Genomic DNA, 11,249 nt, shown 5'->3' with positions numbered 1-11,249 from the left:
TCCTGACGAAGAGAGGTTCAAATTCTCGGGACCAGATTGGATATTGATTTTGTTGGATCTTTTGAGCTTGCAGCAGAGAGGGCAAGTTTTGTTTCTGTTCTGGCGAGCATGGCACCTGAGAAATGATTTAATTTTTGGGAAAGGGAAGGAATCCATTGCTGCATCTGCAATTTTTGTGGTAAACTATTGGTCTTGTTTTACGTCAGGTCACAATTCTGTTGAGGTTGTTACTAGTAACAAAGGTAAAGGGAAAGTGGGAGGTGCTACACCAGGTTTCGCAACATCACAAGAATAGGTGGGATGGAAGCCTCCACCAGATGATTATATCAAGATCAATGTTGATGCCAGCTATGTGGAGAGTATTAGTGCGGCCAGTGTGGGGGTGGTTGTTAGGAACTCATCTGGTGAAGTTATTATTTCTTCGTGGGACTTTCTGGGTCAGTGTTGCAGCGTGAACGAAGCTGAGCTACGTGCTTGTCTGGCAGACCTTTATATAGGTATTACTCTTCACCAATCCATTATTTTGGAGACTGATTGTGCTTTTGTCCATTCTTTCCTTGCAAATGAGAATCTTGACAGGTCTCCGCTCGTTGATCTTAAGAAAGAAGCCTTGAGTATATTGACGATGCTCAAGAATTTTAAAATTGCGAAAATTAATCGGCAGGCCAATAAGGTGGCGCACGAAATTGCGAAGTTTAGCTTTATAAATAAATCTGATGGGATTCTTCTTAATAGTGTTCCGCCCCGCGTGGCGAATTTTGTAACGAATGATTGTAATAACATTATTAATTAGTTAATATAGGGTTTTTAAAAAAAAAACCCACCTAGGGCCACATTTATCCGGTTTCATAGAGTTTAGGGGGGAAATAATCCGGTTTTAGAGTTTAGGGGGATATTGATCCATCAAGTAGGATTTGAGGCGGAAAACTATACTTTCCTCATCTTTCTTTGATGGATTTGATCGGATTTGGTCGTCGTTCGTCTACGTTCATGTGTCTTCAGGTTTGATCCTTTCTATCTACGCTACTCTTCATCGGCGGCGGTTGCTGTTCTGGTGTGTTGGTCATATGGGGTCTTAGCACGACGACTTCTTGACTGTCTACTACAATAAGTTTTGCCTGTGGCTCCAGCGAGGGAGGAACGATGACGACGGCGTGCCTTCGGATCGCTTCGGTGCTTGTGATCTCGCTATGTGATCTACGAATCTAGATGTAATTTTTATCATTTCTGATGTTCGTTCAAGATGAATTTCCATAAAAAAATATGGACTGGTATATCACGATCTAACAAACTAGAATATTATATTTGCAACATAACCGGTGCTTATTAAATGCAAAGATGCTCTGAAGGCGGAGTTGCGTGAACGAATGGAGGGTATGGCGTTGGCTATGTAATACCAATGGTCCTAATCTGTCCCAGTCATCATATGGGCATCTGATAGCTGAGATTAAGTATCTTATAGTAGATCGTGAGCTTATTCTTCAAAAACTAAAGCGAGAGCAAAATATAATAGCAAATCATTTGGTAATGCATAGTCGTACGGAGAGCACTACTGCCGTGTGGCTTCAGCATGGACCACTTTGTATTGAGGAGTTGATGCCTCTTGATTGTAACCCTGGGCATATGAAATAAAACTCTTTACCCCTAAAAAAAGAGAATATTTATATTCCCTTGCAATGCATGGGCATTGTTCTGGTAAAAAAAAGAGTGCATCCAAGCTTGTAGTGCTCGTTCCATCCCAATCCCTTGTAGGCACCGTAAATGGGCAGCCCAGAGCGAGATGTGAGTGTGTCTCCCAGGTTCGTATGCTCTCTTTTTTCTTTTCTTTTTTCATTTGGTTTTTTAGGCCAGTTTGTTTTATTACCTGAAAGATATATCTTCGTCGGTTTTATTTTAATTAAATATTCACTGCAAATATGAAAAATTATTCCATCAAAGCGATGCATGTATAGCCATGGCGCCATCGACAAATCCTGTTCCAAATAGAGTGTTACCCGTCGCATCTCCCCCCGCGCCCCCAACAAGGCCGGCCAGGCGATTTTTCGGCGGACGGCGCCGAAAAATTGGCCCAGTCGCACCCCCAAAGGCCCATTTTTCGGCGGCTCAGGCCGAAATTGGTACCGGCGGATCTAGGCAGAACCCGGCGTGCTGGTGGACGCTTGGAGGCGCCGGCCGAATCGCTTTTGGCGCGAAAACCAGCGGGACCTCCTTGGCAGCAACTCGGCTTTTCTCGCCGCTTCGTCGTCCTCATCGCCTCAGTTCCTGCGGCGAATCATTGCGAAAGCTGCCATGCGCTGCCGCGCCGGTCAGCCTCCTCTATTGATGCCTCATGTGCGGCACAGTGAAGACCGTACGACGCGCGTCCGTCGCCCGCCACACGTACACACAGCGGCCATGCGTACGCGCGGCGCCTCCGCCTATATGAGCCACCCCCAGCGCGCCGGTGACGCACAGACTCTCCACCACCGACGCCCCGTTCCTCCCCCATTCCTCCCTCACCTCTCGCCGTCTCCAGTTCAACCATGGCCGAGCGCTTCCCAGGCGACGGCGCGGCGGCGACCGGCTTCGGCTGCCGCCACGTTCACGAGGATGAAGCTCGGCTCCTCCACGAGGCTGAGTACTAGGTCCGGCCGGACATGCGGGTGCCCGGGGCATGGAGGATCAGCGCCGGCGGGGTCCTGGTGCCACCACCGCCCACCGGGACGGCGCGGCGTGCGGAGATCGCGTGTATCCGCGTCTCTCTGCCACAGGCGGCGAGGGAAGGTCCGCGGTACGTCCCCGACAGCCCGCTCTGGGAGCAGTACTTTTGGCACCGCCACACCGAGCAGCTCTAGGCCACCAACGGCGTCGTGCCCTCCGGAAGGCTCAACTCCGAAGGCCGCCGCCGATGGTGGGGTGTGCCCGGCCGCACGCTGGAGGCCGTCCTCGAGTACATCGAGGGCGGCAACACGCCCAGGCTGGAGTATCCCTCTCCCCCGTCCTTCTCCCACCGGCGTGGGAGCTCGTGGACGCCGAGGCGCATGGATCCAGGGGCATCCTCCTGCTCATTCGGCCGCTCATCCGGCTCTCCCTTCCTCCGCCCCAGGACACGCCGGTCAGCCATCGCACCCGCTGCTCCGGCATCCGCATCGCCAACTCTTCCCCCACCTCTGACCGCCTTGTCCTCGTCAGGTCGAAGGAGGAGCCCGTCCTCCCTGCGAAGTACGAGGCCATTGTCTGGCACGGCTTCTCCGACGAGGCTGCCCTAAAGTGGTCGCGGGACGACTACCTCCGCGACGAGATGGTCCAGCAGCGCCGAGACCTGAAGGAGATAGCCGCCCGCAAGCGGGGGCACGACGGCGAGAACGGCGTGGTGATCCTTGACAGCGACGAGGATGAGGACGCCCCGGGACCGTCCAACCCGCCGAGCCAACCTGGGGAGGGGTGCAGCACGGATGGCGGCCGCGGAGGAGGCAACAACGACGACAACGATGATGGCGGCGACTACACGAAGTTCTATAGGCTCCTAGGCATGTAGAGCTTCAAGGGAGGCGGGCGGCGAGGAACGGCGAGGGCGACGGCGGGCCTAGTAGCTTTTTTTCTTATTTTGTAAAATATTTTAAATATGTATGAACTTGCCGAAGTTTGTGCTTATTTGTGCCTTGTTTGTGCCAAATTTTAGTTTTCAAAAACATCGTGGGCACTGCGACTGGGGAGCATCACGCCCCCAGCATGAGGGTTGCGCCGGTGCGCCCCCAGGGGGCAATTTTTAGCACCTCCTGGGGGGCCAATCGGCTGAGGATGCTCTAAGTGGGCGGACCCCTAAATGATGTCTCGCTTCCTTAGTTTACGTGGGAGTCTGATTTTGGCGAAGCTCTTCTGATTTTGGGAAGCTTTGAGCTGTATTTGTACCCGGTTTGTGAAGCTTACTATCGTGGATCTAAGACTGATAGTAGAATGGGGGGTAGATATCAGGAGGCTGTTGGGGAACGTTGAATAAAATAATTTTTTTCTATGTTCACCAAGATCCATCTATGCGTTCATCTAGCAACGAGAGAGAGAGATGCATCTACATACCCTTGTAGATCACGTGCGGAAGCGTTCAAGAGAACGGGGTTGAGGTAGTCGTTCTCGTCGTGATCCTATCACCGGAGATCCTAGCGCCGAACGGACGGCACCTCCGCGTTCAACACACGTACGGTCAGCGTGACGTCTCCTCCATCTTGATCCAGCAAGGGGGAAGGAGAGGTTGATGAAGATCCAGCAGCACGACGGCGTGGTGGTGGATGCAGCAGGGCTCCGGCAGGGCTTCGCCAAGCAACTACTGGAGGAGGATGAGGTGTAGCAGGGGGAGGGAGGTGCCAAGACTTAGGTGCGGCTGCCCTCCCTTCCCCTCCTTTATATAGGCCCCCTGGGGGGCGTCGGCCCTGGAGATCATATCTCCAAGGGGGGCGGCGGCCAGGGGGGTGGAGTGCCCCCCAAGGCAAGTGGGGTGCGCCCCCACCCTAGGGTTTGCAACCCTAGGCGCAGGGGGGGCCCAAGGGGGGGGCGCACCAGCCCACTAGGGGCTGGTTCCACTCCCACTTCAGCCCACGAGGCCCTCCGGGATAGGTGGCCCCACCCAGTGGACCACCGGGACTCTTCCGGTGGTCCCGGTACAATACCGGATGACCCCGATACTTTCCCGATGGCCGAAATCACACTTCCTATATATAATTCTTTACCTCCGGACCATTCCGAAACTACTCGTGACGTCCAGGATCTCATCCGGGACTCCGAACAACTTTCGGTTTGCTGCATACTCATATTCATACAACCCTAGCGTCACCGAATCTTAAGTGTGTAGACCCTACGGGTTCGGGAGACATGCAGACATGACCGAGACGGCTCTCCGGTCAATAACCAACAGCGGGATCTGGATACCCATGTTGGCTCCCACATACTCCTCGATGATCTCATCGGATGAACCACGATGTCGAGGATTCAAGCAACCCCGTATACTATTCCCTTTGTCAGACGGTATATTACTTGCCCGAGATTCGATCGTTGGTATCCCAATACCTCGTTCAATCTCGTTGCCGGCAAGTCACTTTACTCGTACCATAATGCATGATCCCATGACCAGACACTTGGTCACTTTTAGCTCATTATGATGATGCACTACCGAGTGGGCCCAGTGATACCTCGGAGATACCTGTAGTGCACCTTTATAGTCACCCAGTTACGTTGTGACGTTTGGTACACCCAAAGCACTCCTACGGATCCGGGAGTTACACGATCTCATGGTCTAAGGAAAGAGATACTTGACATAGGAAAAGCTCTAGCAAAACGAACTACACGATCTTGTGCTATGCTTAGGATTGGGTCTTGTCCATCACATCATTCTCCTAATGATGTGATCCCGTTATCAACGACATCCATTGTCCATAGTCAGGAAACCATGACTATCTCTTGATCAACGAGCTAGTCAACTAGAGGCTCACTAGGGACATGTCGTGGTCTAAGTATTCACACCTGTATTACGATTTCCGGATAATACAATTATAGCATGAATAAAAGACAACTATCATGAACAAAGAAATATAATAATAATCCTTTTATGATTGCCTCTAGGGCATATTTCCAACAGTCTCCCACTCGCACTAGAGTCAATAATCTAGTTACATTGTGATGAATCGAACACCCATAGAGTTCTGTGTTGATCATGTTTTGCTCGCGGAAGAGGTTTAGTCAACGAATCTGCGACATTCAGATCTGTATGTACTTTGCAAATATCTATGTCTCCATCTTGAACATTTTCACGGATGGAGTTGAAACGACGCTTGATGTGCCTGGTCTTCTTGTGAAACCTGGGCTCCTTGGCAAGGGCAATAGCTCCAGTGTTGTCACAGAAGAGAGTGATTGGCCCCGACGCATTGGGTATGACTCCTAGGTCAGTGATGAACTCCTTCATCCATATTGCTTCGTGCGCTGCCTCCGAGGCTGCCATGTACTCCGCTTCACATGTAGATTCCGCCACGACGCTCTGCTTGCAACTGCACCAGCTTACTGCTCCACGATTCAACATATACATGAATCCGGTTTGTGACTTAGAGTCATCCAGATCTGTGTCGAAGCTAGCGTCGACGTAACCCTTTACGACGAGCTCTTCATCACCTCCATAAACTAGAAACATGTCCTTTGTCCTTGTCAGGTACTTTAGGATATTCTTGACCGCTGTCCAGTGTTCCTTGCTGGGATTACTTTGGTACCTACCTACCAAACTTATGGCAAGGTTTACATCTGGTCTGGTACACAGCATGGCATACATAATAGATCCTATGGCTGAGGCATAGGGGATGACACTCATCTCTTCTTTATCTTTTGCCGTGGTCGGGCATTGAGCCGAGCTCAATCTCACACCCTGCAATACGGGCAAGAACCCTTTCTTGGACTGATCCATTTTGAACTTCTTCAAAATCTTATCAAGGTATGTGCTTTGTGAAAGACCTCTGAGGCGTCTCGATCTATCCCTATAGATTTTGATGCCTAATATGTAAGAAGCTTCTCCAAGGACCTTCATTGAAAAACACTTATTCAAGTAGGCCTTAATGCTGTCCAAGAATTCTATATCATTTCCCATCAAAAATATGTCATCTACATATAATATGAGAAATGCTACAGAGCTCCCACTCACTTTCTTGTAAACGCATGCTTCTCCATAAGTCTGCATAAACCCAAACGCTTTGATCATCTCATCAAAGCGAATGTTCCAACTCCGAGATGCTTGCACCAGCCCATAAATGGATCGCTGGAGCTTGCATACTTGGTTAGCATTTTTAGGATCGACAAAACCTTCCGGCTGCATCATATACAGCTCTTCCTTAAGATAACCGTTAAGGAATGCCGTTTTGACGTCCATCTGCCTTATCTCATAATCATAGTATGCGGCAATTGCTAACATGATTTGGACGGACTTAAGCTTTGCTACGGGAGAGAAAGTCTCATCGTAGTCAACCCCTTGAACTTGTCGATAACCCTTAGCAACAAGTCGAGCTTTATAGATGGTGACATTACCATCCGCGTCCGTCTTCTTCTTAAAGATCCGTTTGTTTTCTATCGCTCGCCGATCATCAGGCAAGTCAGTCAAAGTCCATACTTTGTTTTCATACATGGATTCTATCTCGGACTGGACGGCTTCTAGCCATTTGTTGGAATCTGGGCCCGCCATCACTTCTTCATAGTTCGAAGGTTCACCGTTGTCTAACAACATGATTTCCAGGACAGGGTCGCCATACCACTCTGGTGTGGAATGTGTCCTCGTGGACCTACGAAGTTCAGTAGCAACTTGATCCGAAGTACCTTGATCATCATCATTAATTTCCTCTCCAGTCGGTGTAGGCACCACAGGAACATTTCCTGAGCTGCACTACTTTCCGGTTCAAGAGGTAGTACTTCATCGAGTTCTACTTTCCTCCCACTTACTCCTTTCGAGAGAAACTCTTTTTCCAGAAAGTATCCGTTCTTGGCAACAAAGATCTTGCCTTCGGATCTAAGGTAGAAGGTATACCCAATGGTGTCCTTAGGGTATCCTATGAAGACACATTTTTCCGACTTGGGTTCGACCTTTTCAGGTTGAAGTTTCTTGACATAAGCATCGCATCCCCAAACTTTTAGAAACGACAGCTTAGGTTTCTTCCCAAACCATAATTCATACGGTGTCGTCTCAAAGGATTTAGACGGTGCCCTATTTAAAGTGAATGTAGTTGTCTCTAGAGCGTATCCCCAAAATGATAGCCGTAAATCGGTAAGAGACATCATAGATCGCACCATATCCAATAGAGTGCGATTACGACGTTTGGACACACCGTTACGCTGAGGTGTTCCAGGCGGCGTGAGTTGTGAAACGATTCCACATTTTATTAAGTGCGTACCAAATTCGTGACTTAAATATTCTCCTCCACGATCCGATCATAAGAATTTTATCTTTTGGTCATGTTGATTCTCTACTTCATTCTAAAATTCCTTGAACTTTTCAAAGGTCTCAGACTTGTGTTTCATCAAGTAGACATACCCATATCTACTTAAGTCATTAGTGAGAGTGAGAACATAACGATATCCTCCGCGAGCCTCAACGCTCATTGGACCACACACATCAGTATGTATGATTTCCAGTAAGTTGGTTGCTCGCTCCATTGTTCCGGAGAATGGAGTCTTGGTCATTTTGCCCATGAGGCATGGTTCGCATGTGTCAAATGATTCATAATCGAGAGACTCTAAAAGTCCATCAGCATGCAGCTTCTTCATGCGCTTGACACCAATGTGACCAAGGCGGCAGTGCCACAAGTATGTGGGACTATCATTATCAACTTTACATCTTTTGGTATTCACACTATGAATATGTGTAACATTACATTCGAGATTCATTAAGAATAAACCATTGACCATCGGGGCATGACCATAAAACATATCTCTCATATAAATAGTACAACCATTATTCTCGGATTTAAATGAGTAGCCATCTCGTATTAAACGAGATCCAGATACAATGTTCATGCTCAAACTTGGCACTAAATAACAATTATTGAGGTTCATAACTAATCCCGTGGGTAAATGCAGAGGTAGCGTGCCGACGGCGATCACATCGACCTTGGAACCATTCCCGATGCGCATCGTCACCTCGTCCTTCGCCAGTCTCCGCTTATTCCGCAGCTCTTGTTTTGAGTTACAAATATGAGCAACGGCACCGGTATCAAATACCCAGGAGTTACTACGAGTACTGGTAAGGTACACATCAATTACATGTATATCACATATACCTTTAGTGTTGCCAGCCTTCTTGTCCGCTAAGTATTTGGGGCAGTTCCGCTTCCAGTGACCCTTCCCTTTGCAATAAAAGCACTCAGTCTCAGGCTTGAGTCCATTCTTTGACTTCTTCCTCGCAACTGGCTTACCGGGCGCGGCAACGTCTTTGCCGTCCTTCTTGAAGTTCTTCTTACCCTTGCCCTTCTTGAACTTAGTGGTCTTATTGACCATCAACACTTGATGTTCTTTCTTGATTTCAACCTCCGCTGACTTCAGCATTGAAAATACTTCAGGAATGGTCTTTACCATCCCCTGCATATTGTGGTTCATCACAAAGGTCTTGTAGCTCGGTGGGAGCGACTGAAGGATTCTGTCAATGACCGCCTCATCCGGGAGGTTAATGTCCAGCTAGGATAGGCGGTTGTGAAACCCAGACATTTTGAGTATGTGCTCACTGATAGAACTATTTTCCTCCATCTTACAACTATAGAACATGTCGGAGACTTCATTTCTCTCGACCCGGGCATGAGCTTGAAAAACCATTTTCAGCTCCTCGAACATCTCATATGCTCCGTGTTGCTCAAAACGTTTTTGGAGCCCCGGTTCTAAGCTGTAAAGCATGCCACACTGAACGAGGGAGTAATCATCAGCACGTGACTGCCAAGCGTTCATAACGTCTTGCTTCTCTAGGATGGGTGCTTCACCTAGAGGTCCTTCTAGGAAATATGCTTTCTTGGCTGCTATGAGGATGATCCTCAGGTTCCGGACCCAGTCCGAATAGTTGCTGCCATCATCTTTCATCTTGGTTTTCTCTAGGAACGCGTTGAAGTTCATGTTGACATGAGCATTGGCCATTTGATCTACAAGACATATTTTGCAAAGATTTTAGACTAAGTTCATGATAATTAAGTTCATCCTAATCAAATTATTTAATGAACTCCCACTCAGATTGACATCCCTCTGGTCATCTAAGTGTTACACGAGCCGAGTCGACTAGGCTGTGTCCGATCATTGCGTGAGACGGACTAGTCATCATCAGTGAACGTAAGGATCTATCACACCCTAAGTGTTTTGCATGTGTAAAAATGTCTTACACCCATTGTATGTGAACGTAAGGATCTATCACACCCGATCATCACGTGGTGCTTCGAAACGACGAACTTTAGCAACGGCGCACAGTTAGGGGGAACACTTTCTTGAAATTGTTATAAGGGATCATCTTATTTACTACCGCCATTCTAAGTAAACAAGATGCATAAAAAATAATAAACATCACATGCAATTATATAAAGTAGTGACATGATATGGCCAATATCATATAGCTCCTTCGATCTCCATCTTCGGGGCGCCATGATCATCTTCATCACCGGCATGACACCATGATCTCCATCATTGTGCCTCCATGAAGTTGCTCGCCAACTATTACTTCTACTACTATAGCTAACGGTTTAGCAATAAAGTAAAGTAATTACATGGCGTTAAATCATTGACACGCAGGTCATACAATAATTAAGACAACTCCTATGGCTCATGTCAGTTGTCATACTCATCGACATGTAAGTCGTGATTCCTATTACAAGAACATGATCTCATACATCACAATATATCATTCATCATTCATCACAACTTCTGGCCATATCACATCACATGACAATGGCTACAAAAACAAGTTAGACGTTCTCTAATTGTTGTTGCATCTTTTACGTGGCTGCAATTGGGTTCTAGCAAGAACATTTTCTTACCTACAAATAACCACAACATGATTTTGTCAACTTCTATTTACCCTTCATAAGGACCCTTTTCATCGAATCCGCTCCAACTAAAGTAGGAGAGACAAACACCTGCTAGCCACCTTATGCAACTAGTGCATGTTAGTCGGTGGAACCTGTCTCACGTAAGCGTACGTGTAAGGTCGGTCCGGGCCGCTTCATCCCACAATACCGTTGAAGCAAGAAAAGACTAGTAGTGCCAAGCAAGTTGACAATATCTACGCCCACAACATATTTGTGTTCTACTCGTGCAATAGAGAACTACGCATAGACCTAGCTTATGATGCCACTGTTGGGGAACGTTACATAAAATAAATTTTTTCTACGTTCACCAAGATCCATCTATGAGTTCATCTGGCAAGGAGAGAGAGAGATGCATCTACATACCCTTGTAGATCGCATGAGGAAGCATTCAAGAGAACGGGGTTGATGTAGTCGTTCTTGTCGTGATCCTATCACCGGAGATCCTAGCGCCGAACGAACGGCACCTCCGCGTTGAACACACGTACGGTCAGCGTGACGTCTCCTCCGTCTTGATCCAGCAAGGGGGAAGGAGAGGTTGATGAAGATCTAGCAGCACGACGGCGTGGTGGTGGATGCAGCAGGGCTCCGGCAGGGCTTCGCCAAGCAACTACGGGAGGAGGATGAGGTGTAGCAGGGGGAGGGAGGCGCCAAGACTTAGGTGCGGCTGCCCTCCCTCCCCCTCCTTTATATAGG

This window comes from Triticum dicoccoides, chromosome 3B (assembly GCF_002162155.2).
Source record: "Triticum dicoccoides isolate Atlit2015 ecotype Zavitan chromosome 3B, WEW_v2.0, whole genome shotgun sequence".
Taxonomy (NCBI): Eukaryota; Viridiplantae; Streptophyta; class Magnoliopsida; order Poales; family Poaceae; genus Triticum; species Triticum dicoccoides.
This window is presented reverse-complemented; position numbering follows the sequence as displayed.